A 15,431-nucleotide genomic window follows, 5' to 3' on the forward strand; every position below is an offset into this window, starting at 1 on the left:
AGAAGAGAAAAGAAAAGAAAAGAAAAAAAAAAAAAGAAAGGTTGAGCAAGTCACAAGGAGTGAGCCAGTGTGTGGCATTCCTCCACGGTCTCTGCTGCTTCAGTTCTTGCCTCCAGGTTCTACCTTGAGTTCCTGCCCCAATTTTCCTGTGATGGAAGTGACCTAGGAGTTGTAAGAAGAAATAGGTCCTTTCCTCCCCCAAGTTGCTCATTGTCATACTGTTTATTAAAGCAATAGAAAGCAAACTAGAACACTAGCCCTCTGCTCAAGTCAATGAGCCTGTGTATGAAGAGAGATTCTAGCTTACTAACAATCACAAAAGTGGATGAGATATATTGTTCATATACCATATATGATTATCAAAAATCCAAAACTCACAGAACCTTGGAAAACATGTTATTCTGTTCTCACTATTAGCATAATCAAATTGCTCTGACTTTAAAAAAAAAGTTGTATTTATTTATATGAGTACACTGTAGCTGTCTTCAGACATGTCAGAAGAGGGCATTGATTGGATCCCATTACAGATGGTTGTGAACCACCATATGGTTGCTGGGAATTGAACTTGGGACCTCTGGAAGAGCAGTCAGTGCTTTTAACCACTGAGCCATCTCTCTAGCCCCTGCTCTGACCTTTTAAAGAACTATTTGACATCAGTGTCTTTACCACCATGTAAATTACCCAGCAAATAGATGTTTCCTCATCTATACTAGCAAGATATTTTCTCTGCTGTGAAGAAATTATAAAGATACAATGTCATACTGAAATTGCAAAGGCAGACCAAGTGTCTTCAAATTATGACAAAATACATTATGCAAACATTATAAGGAATAGATATGAACTTATATATATGGAAAGATACTATCATGTTGATAAATGAAAAATAAGTCAAGGCATAGAACATCATACATGCCAACAGTTCATTAGACATAGGACATCATACATGCAAATAGTTCATTGGCATGACATTATATCAGCCTGTAAATACACAAACATTTTTGCATTGAAAGAGAAATGAAGGCTATTTACAAAAACGTTCTTTTAAAATGTTATTTGGAAAAAAATTTTGACACAATATGTGAGAGAGGTTTACTGTTACTATTCAAAGGACACTTAGAAAAGAGTTAAAGAAAAACAAGCCCAAGTTGGTGGATGGGCAGTAAAGTAGGCAATTCATAAAGGACAAAAACATGTTAATATATTAATAAACAAGTTAATATATTATATAACAATTATAGTATATAAAATTATAATTGTATAAATCATATGTATATATATGTGTGTACATATATACATATACATATATGATCAGAAATACACAAACCCCCTACCAAACCACTAAGCCCCACAAAATATACCACAGATTCAAGTGGATATATCGAGATTTATTTAATCCCCAGAACAAGCCTGTTTGCTTTTTTTGATATATGTGTCATCTGTATAAGTCTTATTTCTCTGTCTTACAGACAAGAGAGTTGTAGTCTACTAAGTCCTGTATGGCCTCAGTTGGGACAGAATGACATGGTTCCTGCCCCCAGGGCAGGACGAGCAGGCGTGGGCCTCCAAGAGTGTTGATGGCGGCTATGGGCATAAGGCTTGTTTGTGTAAAAATATACAGATTTTCATGTTCCTCCGAGGAATGTTTATAACTCCATGATATCAGAAACAGCCTGAGTCCAGGAGGCAAAGGTGTGGTTAGTGTCTCTGTAGAATGATAAACGCTGAATCCTTCAGGACAACCCTTAAGGCTGTGGAAAAGAACTCTAAAAACATGAGTTTGAAAATATATAATTTTTTGCTGGGTGGTGGTGGCACACGCCTTTAATCCCAGCACTTGGAGGCAGAGGCAGGCAGATTTCTGAGTTCGGGGCCAGCCTGGTCTACAGACTAAGTTCCAGGACAGCCAGGGCTACACAGAGAAAAATATATAATTTTTCAACTATGCAAAAAATAACGATGCAATATGAATTATATGAGGGACTTCACTAATCTAAAGGAACAGAGGCAGCTACCCAATGAGCCAGCTTGTCAGAAAGATACAAAGGCAAGTCGAATCCTGAGTTCAAGGTCAGCCTGGAACACAGGGAGTCCAGGCCCAGGTGTGACAGAAATAGTGATTTCAGGACAGAGTCCCACCCAGCTAGTTTAGCATCTGTGCTTAACAAAGGCAGACAGATCTTCAAATTCTTTTAAATGTTAAAAGAAAATGTGTGCTTGCTGTCTCCTAAGAATTAAGGAACTGGGATCGTGGATTGTGGCATGCTGATTCACAGGATAATCAAAAGGAAACCTGGAATAAATAACTGAATTGGTAGGTAAAGAAAAAACTGGGGTTTTGGTCTGCACGTAATGAGCTAGCAGAAAGTGAAAGCAGTTCTTTAGAATTTTCTCTAGCAAGAGCTGAGCTGAAGATCTCTGGAGAATGAAAACAGCTCTTCAAGAATTTTTTCTAACAGGATTTCTGATTTTAGTCAGAAAATCCATGGAGAGTGAACACAGCTCTTTTAGAATTTTTCTAAGAGGTCAGAAATACCAAAAATCACTTAGAGAGTGGACACAGCTCTTTTAGAAAGCTTTCTAGCAGCTATCCAGAGAAGGTGGTCTGAAGAGCAAGCAGCTCTTTTAGAATTTTTTTCTGGCTTTCTGATTTTGATTGGAAAACCCAAGAATAACTTTTAGAATTTTTCTAACAGGATTTCTGACCTTGGTTAAAAGAGCCAATAATTTTTTTTTTTTTATTGCAGCTTTTCTGATTTTGGTCAGGAAACCCATGGGCTGTCCCTAGTTTATCAATGTGTGTGTGGTTTTGTTTGTTTGTTTGTTTTGCTTTACTTTTGCGACAGGGCCTCTCTATGTAATCCTGTGGGCTTGGGATTTTCTATGTAGACTGAGCTGACTTCAAACTCACAGAGGTTCACCCGCCTCTGCCTCCTGAGCCTGTGATTGCAGGCATGGGCCACCACACCCGTCCCTTCTGTGTTTTATCAATCCTGTCTTCCAAGTCATTGATCTCCTCCTATAATTATCTTGCTGATTTGTTTGTATTCTTTTACTTTATGAAGTTAGAAAGCTTCCACTTTTTCTCAGATAGTCAGGATCTTGTCTGCTATACTGCCCCCCAACCCCACCCCCGGCACAGAACAGTGCATGGTATAGAATACTTGATAAATACTTACTGAATAATGGGGCTGACTAAGTGGCTCAGAAGGCAAAGGCTCCTGTGGTGCTCTTGTGCCCCAAGTTCAGTCCCTGGACCACATAAAGGTGTTATGAGAAAACTGACTCCACAGTTGTTCTCTGATCACACACACATCATGTCTCCATATGACACCATGTACATATACACACAATGAAAATAGACTCCATGTACATATGCACACAATGAAAATAGACTCCCTCCCTCCCTCCCTCCCTCTCTCTCTCTCTCTCTCTCTCTCTCTCTCTCTCTCTCTCTCTCTTTCTCTTTCTTTCTCTTTCCTTCCCTCCCTCCCTCCCCCCCTCCTGGCTAAAGACTCATTCTAGTTATCACTGCTTCTTCTCTCCTTTCCAATATTCCTTCTCTTTGGTTTTAAAAAAATTCAATCAGATTAATTTGAAACTGCTCCAACTGGAAGAGATGCATCTAACACCAGGATGATTTGTCACTTTCCATCTCCACTTGCCTTTTATTAACCAGAGAAAGAGAACATACCACCCAGGGAAAGGTCAGAGATTATAAGTTACATAAGATGGATCATAACATAGCTCAGTATTTACTGAAGGCTTCATATGTTCTTAAAATAGGATCAATAAACTCTAATCCCCAAAGGACTCTTGTTACCCTCCCATTACACACCTAAACACACAAATGCTTATGATCAAACACAACAGTGTTTAAAAGAAGTGTGACTCCTGGATTTTTCTTCTTTTTGTGAATGAATCTTAACTGAAGAGTATTCAAAACAAATTAGAAATTTATGAGTTTTGCCCAAAGAAAAGTCCAACATGGGTTTGGCTCAGGCTATAGAAAACATACTGCCATTGGGCCACCCTAGTCCATACAGTTGCTTTGCCAAAAACCTTCTAAAAAATTCTTTTGAAACTGAATTTTCAACAGCAGCTGTCAGCCTGAGTGAGCTAAGCAGCCCTGATCCCATTGAGAGTTGCTGTCCTCAGGAATCTGGCCCTCCTGACCAGATCTCACAAGGTGGTTGTCTTCAGTTAGTCCTATCCCTGGCTCTGTCCCTGAAAATCTGCAAATTTGATATAGCTGCAGTAAACCAGAATTCGAGAACTGCTCCTTTAATATCTCATTAAAATCTGCATGTTCTTCTGTAATGTGATCCCATGCACAGTGAGCATATATAATAAACATTTAAGTAAAAATTATTGAGATTATAAATAGTCAAATAAAGGAAAAACTTTATTAGAGAACAAAGGTAAATGAAGTGGAATTTTAAGGGTTCTTTGGAGAGTTGGTTGGGTGGCGTTTTTACTGGGGCAAACATGAAGGAATGTTCTGTTAAAGTAGACACAGGTGTGAAAGGTTTAGGCCGACTCATGAAGGAACGATTCTCTGAAGCAGACACAGGAGAGAGGATGTTCTGCTAAAGCAAGCACGTGAAAGGACATGTGATGAAGGAGTCTTTGCTAACAATACCCATGTATTGGTCTGCCTTACGTTGTGTAGTTGAGCTGCATTTGTTGGGACTCCATAGAGAGAAAGGCACCAAAACTCTTCTGGTGATGTGCTGCAGTTTCTTGCCACTTCCAAGGATTCGGACTAATTGGATGCATGGGCTGAGTAGGACTCCACAGAGTGATGGAGACAGAGCTTGGCTTGCTGGTACAGCTAGTTGTACAATGCTTGTGAGTCTCGAGTCTTCGCTGATCTTCAATTCCCTGAGAGAGGCACAGCTGAGAACTTCTCTTGGTGTCCCTCCGGGTCCCTCCTGCTCACTTGAGCTGAGGCTGAGGTCTGACTGGCTCTGCTGGGTTGTGCCACCTCTGCTGATTTGTGTTCGCCATTCCTGCTCTACCAAACTGGACTGCTAGTGTTTGCAAGTGCATCGAGCTGCGGCTGCCTGCTGACCTGTGAACTGAACTGCCCATTTCCAAACAACACAGGCAGGAGTTACTTCAAAGAACCTTTCAAAACAGGTTCACTTCCCCCCCAGCCCCTGTATCCTTTCTTTTCTACTACCTCTGGTGGGTGGTGGGCTACAAGGGAGGTCAAAGCATTTACGAACCATCATTAAAAATAAGGTTTGAAAAAGTTAAAGTTATAGGTAAGGAAATTAAAAGTGTAGGCAAAGAATTTAAATAATTGTTAAAGTTAACCTAAAATAAGCAAAACAATTTATAAGGAAAAATCATATGTTTACAGAATCCAGCAAGGAAATCATGCTTACACTTAGCAAGATAAGAAAAATGAATGTAGTTTGGGGTTTAAATGATATGCCCATCCTAAGATTAAATCTTATGATCATAAAAATACATGCAGTGGTGCTGTTGTGTCAGGAAATGTTCATAAACCCCAAAAGACCACCAAGGAGCCAATTCCTATGTAATCATATTTAAATTCAAGCTTGGGTCATACCACTGTCTATGACATAGGAGAACGGGAGCAGGCTCCCGAGCCCAGTTTTAGGCAAGTATTTAGAGGAAAGAAAGGGGTATCTAGCCAGGTACACATTTGATTAGGGGGTCATTATGACCTTTAACATAATTGCCTGGTGCTAGAAGCCAAATCATAAACTTAACTTCTGTGTGTGTTTGTTTGTTTGTTTGTTTCTGATTAGTGGTTGTTAGGAAGTGAAGTGCCAGGGGTAGGCTTGTAACCTGAGAATGTAGATTTGTTGGGAAATAACCTGGTATCTGATTTTGTCTTTTAAAAGGGAAACAGGTCAGAGGGATCCAACTTTCCCTAGGATATTGGGGCTGAGGATGTAGCACAATTGGTAATGTTAACATTATGTTTGTTGTAGGTTGATAAGACAGAATTACTGTAAATAGTGTGCAATGCTTAGTTTTTCCTCCAGATAAAGTAAGGTGTGGGTGGGCTGGACGTATTTGACTCTTTGACCAACAGTTGTCAGACCCTTCCTTTGTACGCAGCCACTTTGATAACAGAGCTGGTGGCTGATCCTTTCTTGTTTAGGTGACAAGCTGGAGTCTCATGACAGCCAGGCTTTGAACAGATCCTGGAAGCCTTCCGGAAACTACCTTCCAGCTACAAGGAATACCATGACCTTGGCTGCAAGGGTTCTGACTTCTGCTTCAGGAGGCCCTGCAGTCATGAAGACTATGGGCTACCTTTAGACCTTCGCTGCCTCTAGAAGACCTCACTACTACCAAGACAAAGCTTGGTGAACCTGCTAGCCCCACAGCTACTGTCACTCAGGTGGAGGAGGTGAGAGTCTCAGGTGACTCAGTGGGGAGTTTGTGATTGGTTCTATAACAAGAGTCTGGACTGAAGGGCATGCAGACTGAGTGGAAAGATGGAGGGAGGTACCGCAGGGCTTGTCTTCAGGTTGCTAGGAACACTTCCTTAGTACAGGTCTTGTCTTTTCTAAACATTGCTAGTTACCAGCTTACAAGCAACCAGAAGACACCCACTGACCAGAAAATGTTAGTTGCTTGACTTCTATAGTTAAAGACACACACACACACACACACACACACACACACACACACACACACACACACACATCATATTATATAGTCAGTGTGTTCAAGATACTGTTTACAGCCACATCTTGGCAAAGACAAAGCAGGGTGAAAGAGCTCGAAGGTTAAAAAGGAAATGTTTGCTCCTCCCTGTTCCTCAGCTTTTGAGATAGAATATTAGTGTGTAGTCTAGGCTGGCTTTGGACCCATGAGCCTCCTCCCTGATGGGATACAGTCAGTACCACCACAGGGTTATAGGCAAGGAATACCTCACCTGAACAAATGTTTATTTTTATTATTATTATTATTATTATTATTATTATTATTATATCCATTTCAGTTAGGGAGGGAAACATATTCATTCTAGGAATGTAATCTTCATCTACCGGTCGACAGGGTAGAGAGTCTCATAAACCAGTAGACCTTCATTCCTAGTTCCGCCCTCATTGTGGGTCATTCAGGAGGGGCAGGTATCAGGAACCAGAGCCCTAAGGCTCTGAGTTAGTCAAATTCCTGGACCTAGCTACTCCACCTTTTTTGGCTTGTGGCAGAGGTTTTCCATGCCCCCTTTTAAGTAAAGGTTACATATTATACATACATTTCTATTAAATGCCCTCATTTTAAATGCTAAGATTCTCCAACCTTTCATGCTCTTGCATAATACTAGAAAGACCATGAGCGGTCTTTCCAAACACCTTCTGTAGCTTCTCTCTTTCCCCAGTAAAATCCCAGCCTTTCTCACTCAGCCTGTGCTTGAATCCCAAGTTAAATAGTACCCTTCACTTGTTCCCAAATGTACATTCCTTTGAGAGTCACATTTGCATTTTTTTTTTTTTTGGATGTTGACAGGTTATAGACCTCTATTCTTTCAAAGCAAGGCTAGTTTACTCTCGCACTGTTCTCTCATGAGCAATTAAAATAATAATTAATGGATTGCTGTTCGGGCACTACCTTTCAGTTCCAAAGTACTTTCATATACATTACCTCATGCTAACTCAGAACCAAGCCAGCATATTAGTATATTTCATTTTGAAAATGAGAGGATGCATTCACAGTAAAAAGTGCATTGTGGACTCAGGGCTCCTCCAGGTCCACTCTGTTTACCCAGGCCATTGCAAAGGGCATTTTTGTACTTCAATTTTGGGTTAACATACTGTCCAATACACACTACTGGAGTGAGTGTTAATTATGCATTTTTTAAAAAGATTTATTTATTTTATGTATGTGAGTATACTGTCGCTGTCTTCAGACATACCAGAAGAGGGCATGGGATCCCATTACAGATGGTTGTGAGCCACCATGTGGTTGCTAGGAATTGAACTCAGGACCTCTGGAAGAGCAGTCAGTGCTCTTAGCCACTGAGCCATAATTATGCATCTTACATACAGATTATTGGTGTGTCACCTAATCCTTTAGAGCCTTAGGAGCAACTATGCTTTTCTTGCTAGCCACTGAAAATCCTGCATGCAGAATTATTTTGTTGTTGATGGATGCAAAACTGTTTTATTGGAGAAAGTGAAAATCATTTGAAGCTGTTTCTCCATCTCTTGGGCCCTGCTGTGTTTCGGGTTCTGACTTTATTGGTGGATACCTTCCAAGGTCCAGGAATCCTGATCCCAGCTAATGACTAGATCTCGTGTCCTTTGTCACGGACCTGCTAGAATCGGAGTGTTAAGAATGGGCACCTGACAGATAGATTTCAATCCTAATATAAAACAGAAGAGAGCAGCCACATTTCTCTTCTGTTTTGTTAGTTTAAGATACTTGACAGTACTTTTGAATTATCCCTGCCACACCTAACAGGAGGAGGCCTCCCTCCTCCTTCCTCACTAGGGAATCTCAAATTGTTTACACATTGGAACAAATATTACACACATGGAACAAATGCCAATGCAAACTGTGACTTGCTCCACTAAGTACCTGGATGTAGACCGTTTTGAAACTCTGATATAATTACTACAAATAACCAAAGTGCTGCATTAAACATCTAACATCTGGGTATTATCATGACCTCTTTTCCTTTAAACACACACACACACACACAACTGGAATTTTTGGCTACTTTATTGGGTTCTTATACCTACCACCCTTTTCCACCTAATCCCTTCCAACCTCTCAACACTAGATGGGCAAGAAGGAAGGTTAGAGAGGAAAGGGCACGTAGATCTCTTTAAACTATTTCCTCCTGAATTCTTTGGGGCAAGTCTAACCTTTGTTGTCAGGATATCTCCAACCAGCAACCAGCAAAAGCATCCGCAAGAGGCAGCAGGAGGCAGCAGGAGGCAGCAGGAGCCTTCAGGAGGCAGCAGGAGCCAGCAGGAGGCAGCAGGAGGCAGCAGGAACCTTCAGGAGGCAGCAGGAGGCAGCAGGAGGCAGCAGGAGCCTTCAGGAGGCAACAGGAGCCTTCAGGAGGCAGCAGGAGGCAGCAGGAGCCAGCAGGAGGCAGCAGGAGCCAGCAGGAGGCAGCAGGAGCCTTCAGGAGGCAGCAGGAGCCTTCAGGAGGCAGCAGGAGGCAGCAGGAGGCAGCTGGGACCTGCAGCAGCTAGCAGGGCTCTTTCGGGTTTTTATACTCTCTCCAGTCCCCAGAATTCCAAATGTAAACTATCTTCAGCTGGCAGAATCTCGCCCCTACCAGAGCACAGGACAAATCACAGTCAGCTGCTGTGGACAATCTGAAGCAGCCCCATCCACATTCCACACCTGGGATTAAAACAAAAACATAATTCATATAACACTTCTATGTTTTTAAAGAAATTAAAATTCTCGCCACACACACACACACACACACACACACACACACACACACACACACACTTCTGATTAAAGTTCTAAAGGCCATTACCAGCTCTCAATGATGCTGAGTTCTGACCTCCAGCTGAGAAGGAGCTCAGGGACCTCTTAATAAAACACTAGCCTTGTCTCACCTCTGTAAGATGAGAAAGTAGCCAGACCTAGGCAATAAATTGGGTCTTTTTATATTTCTGTTTTATCGTTCTGTGGTTGTTTTTGTTTTTTCATTGTATAATCCAGACTGACCTGGAACTTGAAGCAATCCTCCCTGCTCAACCTCCCAAATCTTCCAACTTTCAAGGTATAAAGTTTACTCAGAATTTAAAGCAGATTTTCAACCAATAACAATTTCTGCACTTCAAGATGTGCCAAATAACATAGCCTGAAACTGTTTGCTTTTAGGAACCTGAATGCAATCAAGCTGAAATCTTTTTTTTTTTTTAAGATTTATTAATTTATTATATGTAAGTACATGGTAGCTGTCTTCAGAAAAGGGCATCAAATCTCATTACAGATGGTTGTGAGCCACCATGTGGTTGCTGGGATTTGAACTCAGGGCCTTTGGAAGAACAGTCAGTCCTCTTAATGGCTGAGCCATCTCTCTAGCCCCAAACTGAAATCTTAATCAGCTTGTAGAAACAACCCTATGTGCTCCATCCCTGCACGGGGCTGGCAGTATTGTGCCATACCTGTGCTCTTTTGAGTCCAACACTGCTGCTACAGAGGTAACTTACACCTGGGGTTTTTATCAAAATCTCTGAGATTTTTAGGAAAACAAAGCAAGTTTCTATTTCACTCAATGAATGATATCAACTATTTAGCACTGAATTTAATCAGAAAATGGTCAGTAACCCCCTTTTCTAGACAAACAGATACCAGTCATACACAGGCCAGATAATTATGTTTTTAAGAATTCACAGACTAGTATAGAAAACTGTCATGAACAATCACCACACGGGAAGCTGGTACAGTTAAAGGACTTCATATAATAGCGTACATGAAGGGAGTACCCAACCCTAACTTGGGCCAGGCAGCTAGAGAAGACAGGAAAGGAGTGAGACCAGAGGGTTTATCTTTCTTGTGCTAAAAGTTCATGTTTAAATTTTAGAAAGAATTTTGGAGCCAAGTCGTGGATCTATTCAGCAAACACACATTGGCTAATGCTTGCCATGACTCTACCATTGTTCTCAGTGTTCCTTTAGAATAAACCACTCAATTCTTGCAACAACTCTCTAGGCAGGAGCTCTTATCATTCCTGCTTTACACAGAAGGAAGTAAGCACACAGAGATTAGGCAACTCTATTGAGTTGTATGGCTATTAAAAATCAAAGCCAAGATGTAGAAGTCTAAGTCTTGGCTCCAAGGTTGCCATACTTTGTCATTATGGTATACGAACTCAGGGAGATGGACTGAAAGGAAGGTGAGTTGCCACCTGGAAGACTCATGCAAACATACAGCAGAAATGGATAGGATATATGTCTGAGATGAAATAGACAGGCTCGTTGAGCCAGAAACAGCAGTATATACCCATAATCCAAGCGCTTGAGAAGTTGAAATCAGGAGTTCAGCGTCATCCTTAGTCACATCTCAAGTCCAGGGCCAGCTTTAGCTATGTGAAATCTAGTCTCACAAAAAACAAAAACAAAACAAAACAAAAAAAACAAAAGCAAAACAACAACAACAACAAAAGCAACCAGCCAACCAAACAAACAAACAAATAAAAACACAAGAAAAGCTGGGCAGTGGTGGTGCATGCCTTTAATCCCAGCACTTGTGAGGCAGAGGCAGGTGGATTTCTGAGTTCAAGGCCAGCCTGGTCTACAGAGTGAGTTCCAGGACAGTAAGAGCTACACAGAGAAACCCTGTCTCAAAAAAAAAAAAAAAAAAAAAAATCGACAAAAGACTGACATTCATACTTTGGTTCCCAGCATGAAGAACTAGGTAAACTATGCAGCTTTTATCTGAATTTGAGTACATACAGATACAAGTTTCAGAAGGACATACCAAAAATGAAGACAAAAATGGAAATATTTATAAGACAACATTTATGTTTTGGACACTGTACATAGTTACTTTGCTAAATTCCTATAGTCTAAACTGTGGGTACTAAGTATGAGGGTGCTGAGGGTCAGAGATGTTCCATGAGGTCACACAGCATAGTGGACATGTGTAGGTTTGGGCAGCAGACCTCCCAGGGATCCCTTGGTTTTGTCTCCCAGATCACACTGCTGTTGGAGTGTTTCGTCCCTGCATGCTGTGAAGATCCCAGAAGAATGGCATTCTTCTCTAGAGGACTTGGGAATAGTTAAGAGGTCAACAGGATGACCAGTGCTGGGTTTGCTTGCTTACATCTTAGACACATGGTTAGGTTTAACACCAAAATCCCAACCAGTGCCCATCCTTCTCCACGTCATGCTGCAGCCCCCATAGCTTCCACCCTCAGAAAGTTTGTACCTGCAGCTGATCACCCTTGGCTCAATAGGAAACCTTTCCTATAAACCACTGGATGCCTATTCCAGGGGCAGTGAAAGTCTTTGACAGACAATCAAATCAAATCAGGTTTATGAGATATAATTTATACATGAAATTTCATACTGTTTAATGAATTTCTCATGAATTTTTTCACAGACATACTGTCAGGAGATGGCCATCACAATGAGCTATAAGATATAGCTAAGCTGTAGAGTGCTTGCTTAACACGTGGCCTGGATTTAACACCTTTTACAAAAATCCTAAATAAAATGAATGCTAAGGCATAGCTCAATCACCAAAGAGTTCCCTCTTGCTATCCCTTTAGATGGTTATAGTTAACTCTGCTAGCCTGGTAACTATTGCTTGGTGAGGCCCAGTAATTTTGCCTTTCCCAGAACACCACACAAGTGGAATTTTACACTGTGTGGTCTTTACTCAGCAGAATGCAACTGAGAGTCCTTCGTAGGTTTGCACAGTCATTAATTCATTAATCTCATCAATTTTACTGAGTGCTAAATTTGTTGTCAGATAGTCAATAACTATTTATTAGGCTTGACACTGTCCCAGGTACCGAGGCTACAGCAGTAATTAGAAGAACCTGAGTCCAACCTTTAATGAGGGGATGATGGGGTTGGGGAGGAGCAGATAGAGTGATAAGCACATAGATGTTTTTCAATTTAATTTCAAGAATTGGGACAGTTCTGGTAGATGGGATAGAGTAGAGGGGCTGAGGGAACTGGCTTACCTAGAGTGGCTTGTTAAAGGGCTCTCCCAAGAAGAGATGGGGATTGAAACCCAGATGATGGGTAAGACCAAGCATGCCAAGATCTGGGCAAAAAGACAACAGAAGAAGGAACAGCGAGTGCCAAGGCCAACAGGAGCCAAGATTAGTGTGTGCAAGAGACAGAAAGAAGGCTAAAGGAACTGGAGTGCCTTCCACCAGAAGCGAGTCATTCAGAAGGTCCAGACAAGGAGCCCAGTAAGGTAGGTTTGATAGGCCAGAGCTAGAGAATGAGTTCTGAGCTGTTTGTAAGGGGGAAACCTTGAGGGTTTTAGATCAGAAAGTTATATAATCTGACCTTTGCCTTATAAAAGTTTCTCTGCTATCTGGTGGATGGACTGGCTGTTTGAGACACAGGGAGGTGGCTTAAGATCCAGACAGAAGGAGCTGGGTATGTAGCTCACTTAGTAGACAGCTTGCCTGGCATGCTTAAAGTCCTGGGCTCAAAATTCCCTGTGCAACATACATCCAACATTGTGGCCCATGTCTGTGATCCTAGGACTCGGGAGGTGGAGTCAGGAGGATCAGAAGTTCAAAGTCATCCTCAGCTATATACTGAGGCCAGTATAGAATACACGAGACCCTTTCTAAAAGGAAGAGGAGGAGAAGAAGGAGGAGGAAGAGGAGGATGAGGAGGAGGAGGAGGAGGAGGAGGAGTAAGGGGAGTAAGGAGGAGGAGAAGGTGGTGGAGGAGTAGGAGGTGGAGGAGGAAGAGGAGGAGGAGGAGGAGGAGGAGATGAATTCAAGGTAGGAAAAAATGACCTGATCTGTCATTTGGCCTGTAATCTGAACACTCTAGAAAATGGAGAATTCCAGGCCAGCCTGGGCTACATAGTGAGGCACAAAAACAATGGAGACAGGAAGATTCGTCTGGAACCTTCCTTTGCAGTTCAGTTATAATGACATGACCGGGATGGTAGCAGCTATAATGACATGACCAGGATGGTAGCAGCTCAGATAGCTTAAGACATGCTCAAATTAAGATGATACTGTAAGAGCAAAAGGAAAAACCATGCTCAAATAAACAAACTTTAGCATTAATTTATAAAAATATTTCATTTTACCAATTTTACTATTGTGTGAGTCCAAGAAAACACACAGAAGTTCAAAATTCTCTATAAAACACAAATGGGGTCAGTGTCTAATCTGCACAGTGCAGGTGAGCTGGGGACAGGACCCCGGGGAACTGCTTAGCCTTAGGGCACATCCTGAACCATTGGCCAACCTAAGCTTGTGGTTCACCTTGCCTCTAGTTTGTGCTGCAGGACAGAAAGCACACACACACACACAAACACACACGCACGCACGCATGCACGTGTGCACACTCGCACATCTAGGGGCTCTCAAGTGACACCTAAATGTAAAGAGCGCGAATATCAGTTAATAAAAAGGACAGAAAAGGGCTTGTCGCCATGTGAATACCTGGTCAAAGTCACGCCATGCCGCTCTTCTGAACGTTTTGGCCTAGCGATGGCAAGCATTATACAATCAATTCGCGAACTATGCCGAGTGTCTAGCCAGAGTGTCTAACTACTGCAAATCCCTGCTTCCCTCTGGCCTGGCCTTCAGCTTTTCCACCCAGACATGCTCTCTTCTGCTGGGACATTAAGGCCCATGTGAAAGATACCTGGCGCCGAGCTGAGATTATCGTTTTGATCATCTGACAGCTGCTTTTCCAGCCAGTCCAGCCTCCCTTGTAAATACATACCTGTTCTAAGGACACGAAGGAGTGCGTCTTAATGAAGCGTTCCGTTCTTCTAGCCATTCAGAACCTTGTTTGTTTCAAAACAGCTAACCAGTTTTCAATCATACACACCCCTGCCTTCTCAGGACCACTAACAGGTCAGACCTGAAGAACAGCTGATAACACTTTCCATGTTCCAGGATCACCCCCACCATACCTCACTTCCTGTTTAGATTTTGGTTTTGTTGTTTCCTGGCACTTGGAGATCAAATCAGAACCTTGTGAGTGCCCAACAGGTGCACTATCCCTGAGCTACATCTGAAGCTCTACTTTTATTTGTTGTAGCTTTTGCTTGGTTTTGTTTTGATTTGTTTTGAGACGGCACCTCCAGCCTCAAATAGCCTGGAACTCCTAATATAGCCAAGGATAAGCTTGAATTTCTGGAACTTCCTGAGTAGTGAGTTTGCCACCGTGACAATTTATGCAGTGCTAGGAGCTACACCTTGGGCTTTGTGGATGCCAAGCATGCACTCCACCAACTGAGCTGCACATTTGGCCATTCTTATTTTGTTTTTAAGATAGTGTTCTCTCTGATCCACTTTGCCTTCACCTCCGCAGGACTATCATACACACTGTTGAAAAGGGTTGACTCTGAACAGGAGTAGGGTATTTGTGTGTCATGTTTGTTGTATTCTCTCAGCCAGTAGGCAAGAAAGGAGAGATGGGGAACAAAGTGGTGCCCAGGAGAAGCCACCTCTTCTCTCCATGAATTTACTCCAGGTCATGTTCCAAAGGTACCTCTGTAGGCTAGGAGACCAGAAAATATTTCCCAGATATGAAAGCAAACAAATAGCCAGGATGGAGAGAGAACCAGGCCTTTTCCTGAGTTGTCTAGACAAGGATAGTCTCTCTATGCCCCAACCCTTGTGCCCAAGCCATAAAATAAGTGTAGGCTACTGAGAGCCTATTCCCAGCACAGCCTTGGTTCTTTCTGGAAATGCCACATACCTTAATGGGCTCCTTTTGAAAGGCAACATGAAGTTACTAGCTACTGAT

General features: G+C 42.1%; 1 long non-coding RNA gene and 1 other non-coding gene across 3 annotated transcripts in view; both read left to right on the top strand.

The window, feature by feature from the left end:
* Positions 1-8,927, top strand: part of LOC116080796 — a 10,096-nt gene extending 1,169 nt beyond the window's left edge. For both annotated transcript variants that reach the window (XR_004114610.1, XR_004114611.1), the window contains exons 2-3: positions 6,140-6,391; positions 8,871-8,927. This is a non-coding gene — a long non-coding RNA (uncharacterized LOC116080796). The remainder of the gene's footprint in view (positions 1-6,139; positions 6,392-8,870) is intronic.
* Positions 2,606-2,666, top strand: LOC116081267. The gene has a single exon (XR_004114779.1). It is a non-coding gene; the product is annotated as a U7 small nuclear RNA (small nuclear RNA).
* Positions 8,928-15,431: the final 6,504 nt, after the last annotated feature.

Source organism: Mastomys coucha, unplaced genomic scaffold (assembly GCF_008632895.1).
Source record: "Mastomys coucha isolate ucsf_1 unplaced genomic scaffold, UCSF_Mcou_1 pScaffold6, whole genome shotgun sequence".
Taxonomy (NCBI): domain Eukaryota; kingdom Metazoa; phylum Chordata; class Mammalia; order Rodentia; family Muridae; genus Mastomys; species Mastomys coucha.